Source organism: Hordeum vulgare, chromosome 3H (genome assembly GCF_904849725.1).
Source record: "Hordeum vulgare subsp. vulgare chromosome 3H, MorexV3_pseudomolecules_assembly, whole genome shotgun sequence".
NCBI lineage: Eukaryota > Viridiplantae > Streptophyta > Magnoliopsida > Poales > Poaceae > Hordeum > Hordeum vulgare.
The window spans coordinates 434,250,453-434,262,482 of NC_058520.1; positions in this window are offsets into that span (position 1 = coordinate 434,250,453).

Below are 12,030 nucleotides of genomic sequence, written 5' to 3' on the forward strand. Positions count from 1 at the left end.
AACCTACGAATACGTCCTGGTAGGAGACCAGCTCCTATCAATCTGGTATGAGTTGTCTCGTGTTTGATCATGTCCACCTCTCCGCCTCCCGCCACCCTTCCGCGCTGCCAGTCACCACCGCGCCGCCCTCGCTCACAATGGCGGGCGCGCCGGGGCCGATTGCCTCGGCCCCCTCGTCTTCACCCCGGAGGAGATGACAGACGCGCTCCGGGAGCTCGGTCAGGCGGTTGTGGGTATCCTCACCTTCCTCTCGGGCCCCTATGGCCCGCCGCCACCCGCACCCTTCGTTCCCTCCGTGGTGCCGCAGCAACCGGCGATGCAGCCGCCACCTCTGACAACCGCGGGCCCAGGAGTACCCATCCACCAGGTCCAGTTACCACCATCACCATCTCTGTTGCCGGCCTACGCTTCGGACCGTCGATACACGGGAGCCGGCTGGCGGAGCTTGGGCGACTGCCCTTTCTCTCCACGGTGCAGGACTTCGCTGATCACTTCCAGGCACTGGCGTGCCACGCACACATCGTCTCTGCCCGCCAGTGGGCTGAGCTCTTCGTGGGAGTCCTGCCAGACCACATCCGCGTGGACGTGGAGATGCACGAACTTCAGGACCTTCAGACGGCCATGTACTATGCATGCGCCTTCGAGCACCTCACGCTGGTCATGCAGTAGGAGCCACAACCCCGTCCGCCCCCCAGGCCGGCACCTGCCGCGCCGGGTCGTCCGGCTCCGGCTCTCACGGCGTTGGACGCCGCGGCCCCGTCACGCCCATTCCGTCGGCTCACACCAGCTGAGCAGCTCGAGCGCCATCGTCAGTGATTGTGCTATAACTGTGACAAGCCCTATGTGTCAGGCCACGTCTGCCCGCGCCTTTTCTACCTGGAGGTTGCGGATTACATTGAGAAGGAGGACGACGCCGCCGAGCTCGGCGACCTGGCAGCTCCACTTGAAGTCGAGGTCGTCTCGAGCGCCGCTCAGGCTAAAGCCTTCATCGTCTCCCTCCATGCTCTCGCGGGTATACAGACTGAAAAGATGATGTTGCTGTTGGTGATAATCAATGGTGAACGCCTTCTTGCCTTGCTAGATACGAGCTCCACCCATAACTTCCTGTCTGGGTCCACCATGCGCCGCGTGGCGCTCCAATCGACTCGAGGGGAGCAGCTTCGGATCACCGTCGCAAACGGTGGTCGCCTCCACTGCCACGACATTGCTCGTCAGGTTCCCCTCATCATCGGTGACGAGCACTATGCCGTCACGTGCATCGGCATCGACTTGGGTTGCTTTGACGTCATCCTTGGCATCGATTTTCTACGGACCATGGGTTCCATCCTTTGGGATTTCGATGCCCTGACAATGATATTCTGGCGCATGGGTCGCCGCATCCGGTGGGAGGGCGTCGGTGGCGCCGCCCCAGCGACCCCTCAACCCCAGCTGATGGCAACCTCCATCGACCCCGCGCAGCCACTGTTGGATCGCATGTTGCAGCCGTATAGCAACCTCTTCGCCGAGCCACAGGGACTTCCCCCTCTCCGGGCCTATGACCACCGCATCCACCTACTGTCAGGCACACCACCCATCGCCGTGTGACCGTACCGCTACCCCCAGCTGCAGAAGGATGAGATGGAGCGGCAGTGCACTACCATGATTGCCCAGGGCATCATCAGGCCGACCACCTCGCCGTTCTCGGCGCCGGTGCTCCTCATTCGCAAGATCGACGACATGGGGCGCTTCTGCATTGACTACCGTGCTCTCAACATCAACACATGCAAGGTCAAATTTCCCATACCTGTTGTTGAGGAACTCCTGGACGAGCTACATGGGGCATGCTTCTTCACCAAGCTCGACCTTCACTCCGGCTACCATCAGGTGCGGATGCACCTGGACGATGTCGCGAAGACGACCTTTGGCAAGCATCATGGGCACTTCGAGTTCTTGGTGATGCCCTTTAGCCTTGCCAATGCCCCGGCGACATTTCAGGACTTGATGAACGACGTCCTCCGCCCCTACTTACGGCGGTTTGTGCTCGTGTTTTTTGACGACATCCTTATCTACAACTCGTCTTGGGCAGAGCACTTGCAACACGTCGCCATGTACCTCAACGAGCTTCGGGCGCACCATCTGTACCTCAAGCGCTCGAAATGCTCGTTCGGCACCCCGTTCGTCGCCTACCTCGGCCATGTCATCTCAGCGGAGGGCGTCGCCATGGACGTGGACAAGATCGCGGCGATCGCAACCTAGCCGACGCCGTAGTCGCCCCGAGCACTTCGCGGCTTCCTGGGTCTCGCCAACTACTACGAGAAGTTCATACAAGAGTTCAGGGTCATCGCGGCCCTGCTCACGCGACTGTTGTGTCGCGACGCTTTTGCCTGGGACACTGATGTGGTCGAGGCCTTCAACACCCCGAAGCAGGCGCTCGCTACAGGTCCAGTCCTCTTGATGCCCAACTTCGACAAGTTGTTCACGGTGGACTGCGATGCCTCGGGCGTGGGGTTTGGCGCCGTCCTCCATCAGGGCGCGGCCCCCTCGCGTTCTTCAGCCGACCGTTCGTTGGGCGTCATCACAAGCTCGTAGCTTACGAGCAGAAGACCCTTCACCGCCTCCAGGACGATTTATTCATACCTGGCGATCGTGCGCTGGTGCGGGATTGGGTGCGGTCCTACATGACTTGCCAGTGCAACAAGACGGAGACACTGTAGCCGACGGGACTGCTACAACCTCTTGAGGTACCCTCACAGGTCTGGACCGACATCTTCATGGATTTTATCGAGGGTCTTCCCAAGGTGGGCGGCAAGTCCGTCATCCTAACGGTGGTCGACCGCTTCTCCAAGTACGCCCACTGCATTGCGCTCGGCCACCCCTACACCGCCACCACCGTCGCGCGGGCTCATACGTCTCCAACGTATCTATAATTTTTGATGGTTTCATGCTATTATCTTGTCATGTTTGGATGTTTTGTATCCATGAATATGCTATTTTATATCTTTTTTGGGACTAACCTATTAACTCAGTGCCAAGTGCTAGTTCCTGTTTTTTCCGTGTTTTTGACCTTTTTCAAAGGAGAATATTGAACGGAGTCCAAACGGAATAAAACCCGCGGAATGATTTTTTCCATAACAGAAGACACGCATGAGACTTGAGAACCAAGGCAGGGGACCTCGGAGGAGGTCACAAGCCACCCAGGCCTGGCCTAGGGGGCGGGCCTAGCAGGCTTGTGGGCCCCCTGTGGCTCCCCTGCCCTAGTTCTTTCGCATATAAATCCCCGAAAAATCTGAAACCACGGAAAGGAGCCACGAAAATACTTTTCCGCCGCCGCAAGCTTCTGTCTTCGAAAGATCCTATGTGGGGCACGTTCTGGTGCCCTGCCGGAGGGGGATTCGGACACGGAGGGCTTCTTCATCAACGCCATTGCCTCTCCGATGATGCGTGAGTAGTTCACCATAGACCTTCGGGTCCATAGCTAGTAGCTAGATGGCTTCTTCTCTCTCTTGGATCTTCAATACAAAGTTCTCCATGATCTTCATGGAGATCTATCCGATGTAATCCTCTTTTGTGGTGTGTTTGTCGAGATCCGATGAATTGTGGATTTATGATCAGATTATATATGAATCTTATTTGAGTTTCTTCTGATCTCTTATATGCATGATTTCATATCCTTGTAATTCTCTTCGAGTTGTGGGTTTCGTTTGGCCAAGTTGATCTATAATTCTTGCAATGGGAGAAGTGCTTGGTTTTGGGTTCACACCATGCGGTGACCTCACCCAGTGACAGAAGGGGTAGCGAGGCACGTATCATGTTGTTGCCATCAAGGGTAAAAAGATGGGGTTTATATCTATTGCATGAATTTATCCCTCTACATCATGTCATCTTGCTTAAGGCGTTACTCTATTTGTTATGAACTCAATACACTAGATGCATGCTGGATATCGGTCGGTGTGTGGAGTACTTCACAACTCAATACACTATTTGTTATGAACTCAATACACTAGTGAATACTATGGCCCCCGGGTCTACTTCACATCATATTTTCAGCCTTACACTTTTACTTTGTTGCACTTTTCGCCTTCAGATATCACCTTGCAATCAATCGTGAAGGGATTGACAACCCCTTTGTAGCATTGGGTGCAAGTTTGCTGTTTTTGCGCAGGTACTTTGGAGACTTACCTTGATACTCCTACTTGATTGATACCTTGGTTCTCGAACTGAGGGAAATACTTACTGCTACTGTGCTGCATCAACCTTTCCTCTTCAAGGGAAAAACCAACGCAAGATCAAGAGGTAGCAAGAAGAATTTCTGGCACCATTGTCGGGGAGGAGGATCAAGTCAAGAATAGTCTCCCGTCAACGTGCCAATTTCTGGCGTCGTTGCGAGGGAGTATCAAGTCAAGAATAGTCTTCTTCCAACGTGTCAATTTCTGGCACCGGGGACTATTCTAAGTGAATATTATCCAAGTAACTGTCGTAAACTCATCTCTTGCATTTACTTTTTTTTGCCTCTCGTTTTCCTCTCCCCCACTTCTGAAAAACAAGAATTACAAAAAATATTTGCCTTTTACGTTCGCCCTTTTCTTTCGCTTGCTTTTTGTTTGCTTGTGTGCTTGTATGCTTGCTGAAGTCACCATGACTGAAAACACCAAACTTTGTGACTTCTCGAATACTAATAAAAATGATTTTATTAGTACTCCGATTGCTCCCGCCACTAGTGCGGAATCATATGAAATCAATGTTGCTTTGCTGAATCTTGTTATGAAAGAGCAATTTTCCGGCCTTCCTAGTGAAGATGCCGCATCCCATCTTAATACCTTCATTGAGTTATGTGATATGCAAAAGAAGAAAGATGTGGATAATGATGTGATTAAATTGAAGCTATTTCTGTTCTCATTGCGAGATTGAGCAAAAACTTGGTTTTCATCTTTGCCCAAAAATAGTATTGATTCTTGGAACAAGTGCGAAGATGCTTATATATCCAAGTATTTTCCACAACTAAGATTATCTCTCTCCGTAATGATATCATGAATTTTAAGCAATTAGATCATGAACATGTTGCACAATCTTGGAAGTGAATGAAATTGATGATTAGAAATTGTCCCACTCATGGCTTGAGTCTGTGGATGATTATACAAATTTTCTATGCTGGCTTGAATTTTGCTTCTAGAAATATCCTTGATTCCTTCTCCGGTGGAACTCTCATATAAATCACATTAGCAGAAGCCACAAAACTCCTAGACAATATCATGACAAACTATTCTCAATGGCACACTGAAAGGTCACCTACTATTAAAAAAGTGCATGTTATAGAAGAAATTAACTCTTTGAGTGCTAAGATGGACGAGTTAATGAAATTGTTTGCTAGTAAAGGTGCTGCTTTAGATCCAAATAATATGCCTTTGTCTTCCTTGATTGAGAGTGACAATGAGAGCTTGGACTTTAATTTTGTTGGTAGGAATAATTTTGGTCACAACAATGCTTTTAGAGGAAACTATATTCCTATGCCTTTTCCTAGTAATCCCTCTAATAACTTTCGCAATTGCTACAACAATGCTCATGGAAATTACAAAAAATTACCCTCTGATTTAGAGAGTAATATTAAAGAGTTTATCAACTCGCAAAATATTTTCAATGCGTCCATAGAAGAAAAACTACTCAAAATTGATGACTTGGCTAGGACCGTTGATAGAATGTCTCTTGATAGTGATGCTTTGGAAGTGACATGTGCTCCTCCCAATATCAATATGGATGAAACTTTGAAAGCTATGCGTGTTTCCATGAATGAGAGTAAAGAAAGAACCGCCCAAATTCGTGCTATACATGAATGGCTTAAAAAGGCGTATTTTCATGATGAAAATCACGAAGATCTTAAAGTGCTTGGTGTGACTCCCATTGAATTCTTGTTTTCTAATGTTGAACCTAATGATGATGGGTCTGGGAAGAATCCACTTTGGTTGAGAAACTCCCAATGATTCGGAGTCTATCTATCTTGATGCTAAAAGCATTGAAAGTGGAGTAGAGGATATCAAAACTTTGAGTAGTAATGAAATTGCTACTTTGGATTTCGAGGAATTCAATTATGATAGTTTCTCTTTGATTGAATGTATTTCCTTGATGCAATCCATGCTAAACTCTCCACACTCTTATAACCAAAACAAGGCCTTTACCGATCATATCGTCGATGCTATGATGAAATCTCTTGAAGAGAAACTTGAGTTGGAAGTTTCTATGCCTAGAAAGCTTCATGATAAGTGGGAACCTACTATCAAAATCAAAATCAAAAACAATGAATGCAATGCTTTGTGTGATTTGGGTGCTAGTGTTTCCGCGATTCCAAAGTCTTTATGTGATGTTCTAGGCTTCAACAAGATTGATGAGTGCTCTCTTAATTTGCATCTTGTGGATTCTAATGTTAAGAAACCCATGGGAAGGATCAATGATGTTCTTACTATTGCAAATAGGAACTATGTACCCATGGATTTCATTGTGCTTGATATTGATTGCAATCCGACATGTCCTATCATTCTTGGTAGACCTTTCCTAAGGACTATCAGTGCTGTCATCGATATGAAGGAAGGGGATATTATATTTCAATTTACATTAAATAAGGGCATGGAGCGTTTTCCTAGAAAGAAAATAATATTGCCTTATGAATCCATGATGAGGGCTACTTATGGTTTGAGTACCAAAGACGACGATAGCTGATTCTATCGCCTTATGCCTAGCTAAGGGCATTAAACAATAGCGCTTGTTGGGAGGCAACCCAATGAATTTATCTTTTGCTTTTTGCTTTCTGTTTTGTTGTGTCCACACCATCATAATTCTGTTATGATTGTGTTTTTTGTGTTTCTTTTTGTGTTTGAGCCAAGTAAACCTTTATGACTAGTTTTGGTGATGGTTGTTTGATCTTGCTTAAAAAGACAGAAATGTTTCGCTCACGAAATTATTTTTCATTTTTATCCAGAAAGAGATTTTGAGTTGATTCTTTTTGTTGCTGGTTGATATGTCAATTTCCCAAACTGTCGTAATGTTTCAAAAAATTTGAGATACCAGAAGTATACGAAGTATACATATTGCTACAGACTGGTCTGTTTTTGACAGATTCTGTTTTTGTTGTGTTGATTGCTTATTTTGATGAAACTATGGATAGTATCGGGGGGTACTAGCCATGGAAAAGTGAGAATACAGTAATATAACACAAATATAAATAGAAATCAACTTTGCTACAGTACCTAAAGAGTTGGTAGTTTGTTTTCTTATGCTAATGATATCACGAGTTTCTGTTCAAGTTTTGTGTTGTGAAGTTTTCAAGTTTTGGGTCATGTTCTCATGGACAATGGGATAAAGAGTGGAAAGAGCTCAAGCTTGGGGATTCCAAGGGCATCCCAAGCCAAATTCAAGGACACCAAAAAGCCTAAGCTTGGGGATGCCCCGGGAAGGCATCTGCATGCTTGCTTGTTTGCTTGTGTTTGAATCACAATGTTCGTGCTACTCTCTAGACTCACCTCCTTGATCCAAACCCCTTGCCAAATGATCATGACATGTGTATAGGACCATAAACTATTTTACAAAATACTATTTTGACAAAAAGCTTTTATTTAATTACATCTTTCAAAACCCCCTAAGTTGGGATTTGTACTACAAGTCCTCAAATTAGGGAAGTTGTTGTGCACCAAATATTTTATTTAAATCCAATTATCAAAATGGCTTCCCAATACCACAAGATTATTATTTTAAAAGTTATTTTACTATTTTATTTAAATAACTTTTTCTGGGGACTAAAACGGTCCCTTCTGAAGGAAAGTTATTTTTATTGCTTTTAAAATATTTGAGAAAATTTAGGTAAACTTAGTGGACATATACATTCCATATATAAGAGATCAACACATGGTCATGTTCAAAATATTTGGCAAAACCCTTCAAAACCATTTCTGCCTATTTCAAGCTATTGAAATATTTCCATAAAAAATATTATCAATAAATCCGAGTAGAACTCTGGCATGTCTCACATGATATATCTGATTATCTTGCCAAGTTTCATCTCAATCCAAGTTGAGTTGATTCAGCTAAATATTCCAAACCCCTATTTGTCCACATCCAAATTTGAGCAACTCTACATTGTCAAGTGTCTCCAATTGTGCTCAAATTTTGTGGACATGTTCTGATACTCCAATAATGCATCCACACCAAGTGGTGCATCAAGGAGAATGGATGGACTTGTCCCAAACCCCTCAAAATCCTCTTTGTTAATTCCTAGAATTGGGAAACTTTAAATTATGACGTTTTGCCAATTGATCCCAAACTTTCTGGGCATGCTCTAATGCTCAAATAATGCCACCACACCAAGTTGTGGATTAGTGGGAATTAATTGCATGGATTCGTATGCACAAAGCCATTTTTGCCCATTTCTTGGGTTTTTCAAGTCTACATTGGGAACTTTCTCCACCAAATCCCCAATTAGGTGTACAAGCTTATTTTGACCTATCATGTGATCGTGTTAAGTTCCATAACAATTGGAATCCATTTTCTAGCCCTAGGACCCATCAAACACCTTCTGCTCACTAACCAAACTTGCTTCTTTGACCCCTTCTACTAATCTCCTTGAGCTCAAATTTTTACCACAATATTTTCTGACCCTATTTTTGTTGGGTAACGTAGCATAAATTCAAAATTTTCCTACGCATATTCAGATCTTCCTATGGAGAGACCAGCAACGAGAGAGGGGTAACAGCATCTTCATACCTTTGAAGATCGCTAAGCGGAAGCGTTGCTAGAACGCGGTTGATGGAGTCGTACTCGCAGCGATTCCGATCTAGTGCCGAACTACGACACCTCCGCGTTCAACACACGTGCAGCCCGGTGACGTCTCCCGCACCTTGATCCAGCAAGGAGGAGGGAGAGGTTGGGGAAGAACTCCAGCAACACGATGGCGTGGTGTCGATGGAGAGACGAGGTCTCCCAGTAGGGCTTCGCCAAGCACCGTCAGAGAGGAGGAGGAAGAAGGGTAGGGTTGCGCCGAGGGAGAGGGAGAAGTCTACCTCCCAAGGGCCAAAACCCCTCTCTATTTATAGGAGGAGGGGGAGGGGCTGCACCCCCCCTAGGGTTCCCTCCCTAGGGGCCGGCGGCTGCCAGATGGGAAAGGGGGGCGGCGGCTAGGGTGGGAGGGGGTGGCGCACCACCTCGTGGGCCTAAGGCCCACCTGCGCCTAGGGTTGCCCCCTCTCCCCACCACTTGCGCATTGGGCTGGGTGTGGGAGGCACACCATCCCACCTAGGGGCTGGTTCCCTCTCGCACTTGGCCCATCTAGCCTCTTGGGGTCGTTGCCCTCCCTTCGGTGGACCCCCGGGGCCACCTCCGGTGGTCCCGGTGGTCCCGGTACGTTACCGGTGACGCCCGAAACACTTCCGGCATCCAAACCCATCCATCCTATATATCAATCTTTACCTCCGGACCATTTCGGAGCTCCTCTTGACGTCCGGGATCTCATCCGGGACTCCAAACAACTTTTGGTAACCTCGTACAACAATTCCCTATAACCCTAGCGTCATCGAACCTTAAGTGTGTAGACCCTACGGGTTCGGGAGATAGGTAGACATGACCGAGACACCTCTCCGGCCAATAACCATCAGCGGGGTCTGGATACCCATGGTGGCTCCCACTTGCTCCCCGATGATGTCATCGGATGAACCATGATGTCAATGATTCAATCAATCCCGTATACGATTCCCTTTGTCTGTCGGTATAGAACTTGCCCGAGATTCGATCGTCGGTATACCTATACCTTGTTCAATCTCGTTACTGGTAAGTCTCTTTACTCGTTCCGTAGCACGTCATCGTGTGACTAACTCCTTAGTCACATTGAGCTCATGATGATGTTCTACCGAGTGGGCCTAAAGATACCTCTCCGTCACACGGAGTGACAAATCCCAATCTCGATTCGTACCAACCCAACAGACACTTTCAGAGATACCCGTAGTGCACCTTTATAGTCACCTAGTTACGTTGTGACGTTTGATACACCCAAAGCACTCCTACGGTATCCGGGAGTTGCACAATCTCACGGTCGAAGGAAAAGACACTTGACATTAGAAAAGCTTTAGCATACGAACAATACGATCTAGTGCTATGCTTAGGATTGGGTCTTGTCCATCACATCATTCTCCAATGATGTGATCCCGTCATCAATGACATCTAATGCCCATGATCAGGAAACCATGATCATCTATTGACTAACGAGCTAGCTAACTAGAGGCTTGCTAGGGACACATTGTGATCTATTTATTCACACATGTATTACTGTTTCCTGTTAATACAATTATAGCATGAACAATAGACGATTATCATGAACAAGGAAATATGATAATAACCATTTTATTATTGCCTCTAGGGCATATTTCCAACAGTCTCCCACTTGCACTAGAGTCAATAATCTAGTTACATTGTGACGTGTCGAACACCCATAGCAGTATGGTGTTGATCATGTTTTGCTCGTGGAAGAGGTTTAGTCAACGGGTCTGCAATATTCAGATCCGTGTGTACTTTACAAATATCTATTACTCCACTCTGGACATGGTCCAGGATGGAGTTGTAGCGGCCTTTGATGTGCTTCGTCTTCCGGTGAAACCTGGGCTCCTTGGCTATCGCAATGGCCCCAGTGTTATCACAAAAGAGTGTCATTGGACCCGACGCGCTCGGAACCACTCCAAGGTCGGTGATGAGCTCCTTCATCCAAATTCCTTCATGAGCCGCTTCTGAAGCAGCTATGTACTCCGCTTCACATGTAGATGCTGCCACGACTTCTTGCTTGCTGTTGCACCAGCTCACTGCCCCACCATTCAGAACATATACATATCCGGTCTGTGACTTAGAGTCATCCGGATCTGTGTCGAAGCTAGCGTCGGCGTAACCCTTTACGACGAGCTCTTCGTCACCTCCATAAACGAGAAACATTTCCTTAGTCCTTTTCAGGTACTTAAGGATATTCTTGACCGCTGTCCAGTGTCCCATACCGGGATCACTTTGGTACCTCCCTACCAAACTTACGGCAAGGTTTATATCAGGTCTGGTACACAGCATGGCATACATTAGAGAGCCTACGGGTGAAGCGTAGGGGACAGAACTCATCTTCTCTCTAGCTGCTGCCGTGGTCGGCGACTGAGTCTTACTCAATCTCATACCTTGCAAAACTGGCAAGAACCCTTTCTTTGAGTTTTCCATATTGAACTTCTTCAATATCTTGTCAAGGTATGTACTTTGCGAAAGACCTATGAGGCGTCTCGATCTATCTCTATAGATCTTGATGCCTAATATGTATGCAGCTTCTCCAAGGTCCTTCATTGAAAAACTCTTGTTCAAATAGGCCTTTATGCTCTCCAACATCTCTATATTATTCCCCATCAATAATATGTCATCCACATACAGTATGAGGAAAGCTACAGAGCTCCCACTCACTTTCTTGTACAGACAGGCTTCTCCGTAAACCTGTATGAACCCAAACGCTTTAATCACCTCATTAAAGAGAATGTTCCAACTCCGAGATGCTTGCACCATCCCATAGATGGAGCGCTGGAGCTTGCACACTTTGTTAGCACCCTTAGGGTCGACAAAACCTTCTGGTTGCATCATATACAACTCTTCCTTAAGGTTCCCGTTAAGGAACGTTGTTTTGACGTCCATTTGCCAAATTTCATCATCATAAAAGGCGGCAATTGCTAACATGATTCAGACTGATTTCAGCTTCGCTACGGGAGAGAAAGTCTCTTCGTAGTCAACTCCTTGAATTTGTCATAAACCCTTTGCGACAAGTCGAGCTATATAAACGGTTACATTACTGTTTGCATCAGTCTTCTTCTTGAAGATCCATTTATTTTCCATGGCTAGCCGGTCATCGGGCAAGTCCACCAAAGTCCATACTTTGTTCTCATACATGGATCCTATCTCGGATTTCATAGCTTCAAGCCATTTGTTGGAATCCGGGCCCACCATTGCTTCTTCATAGTTCGAAGGTTCACTGTTGTCTAACAACATGATTTCCATCATAGGGTTGTC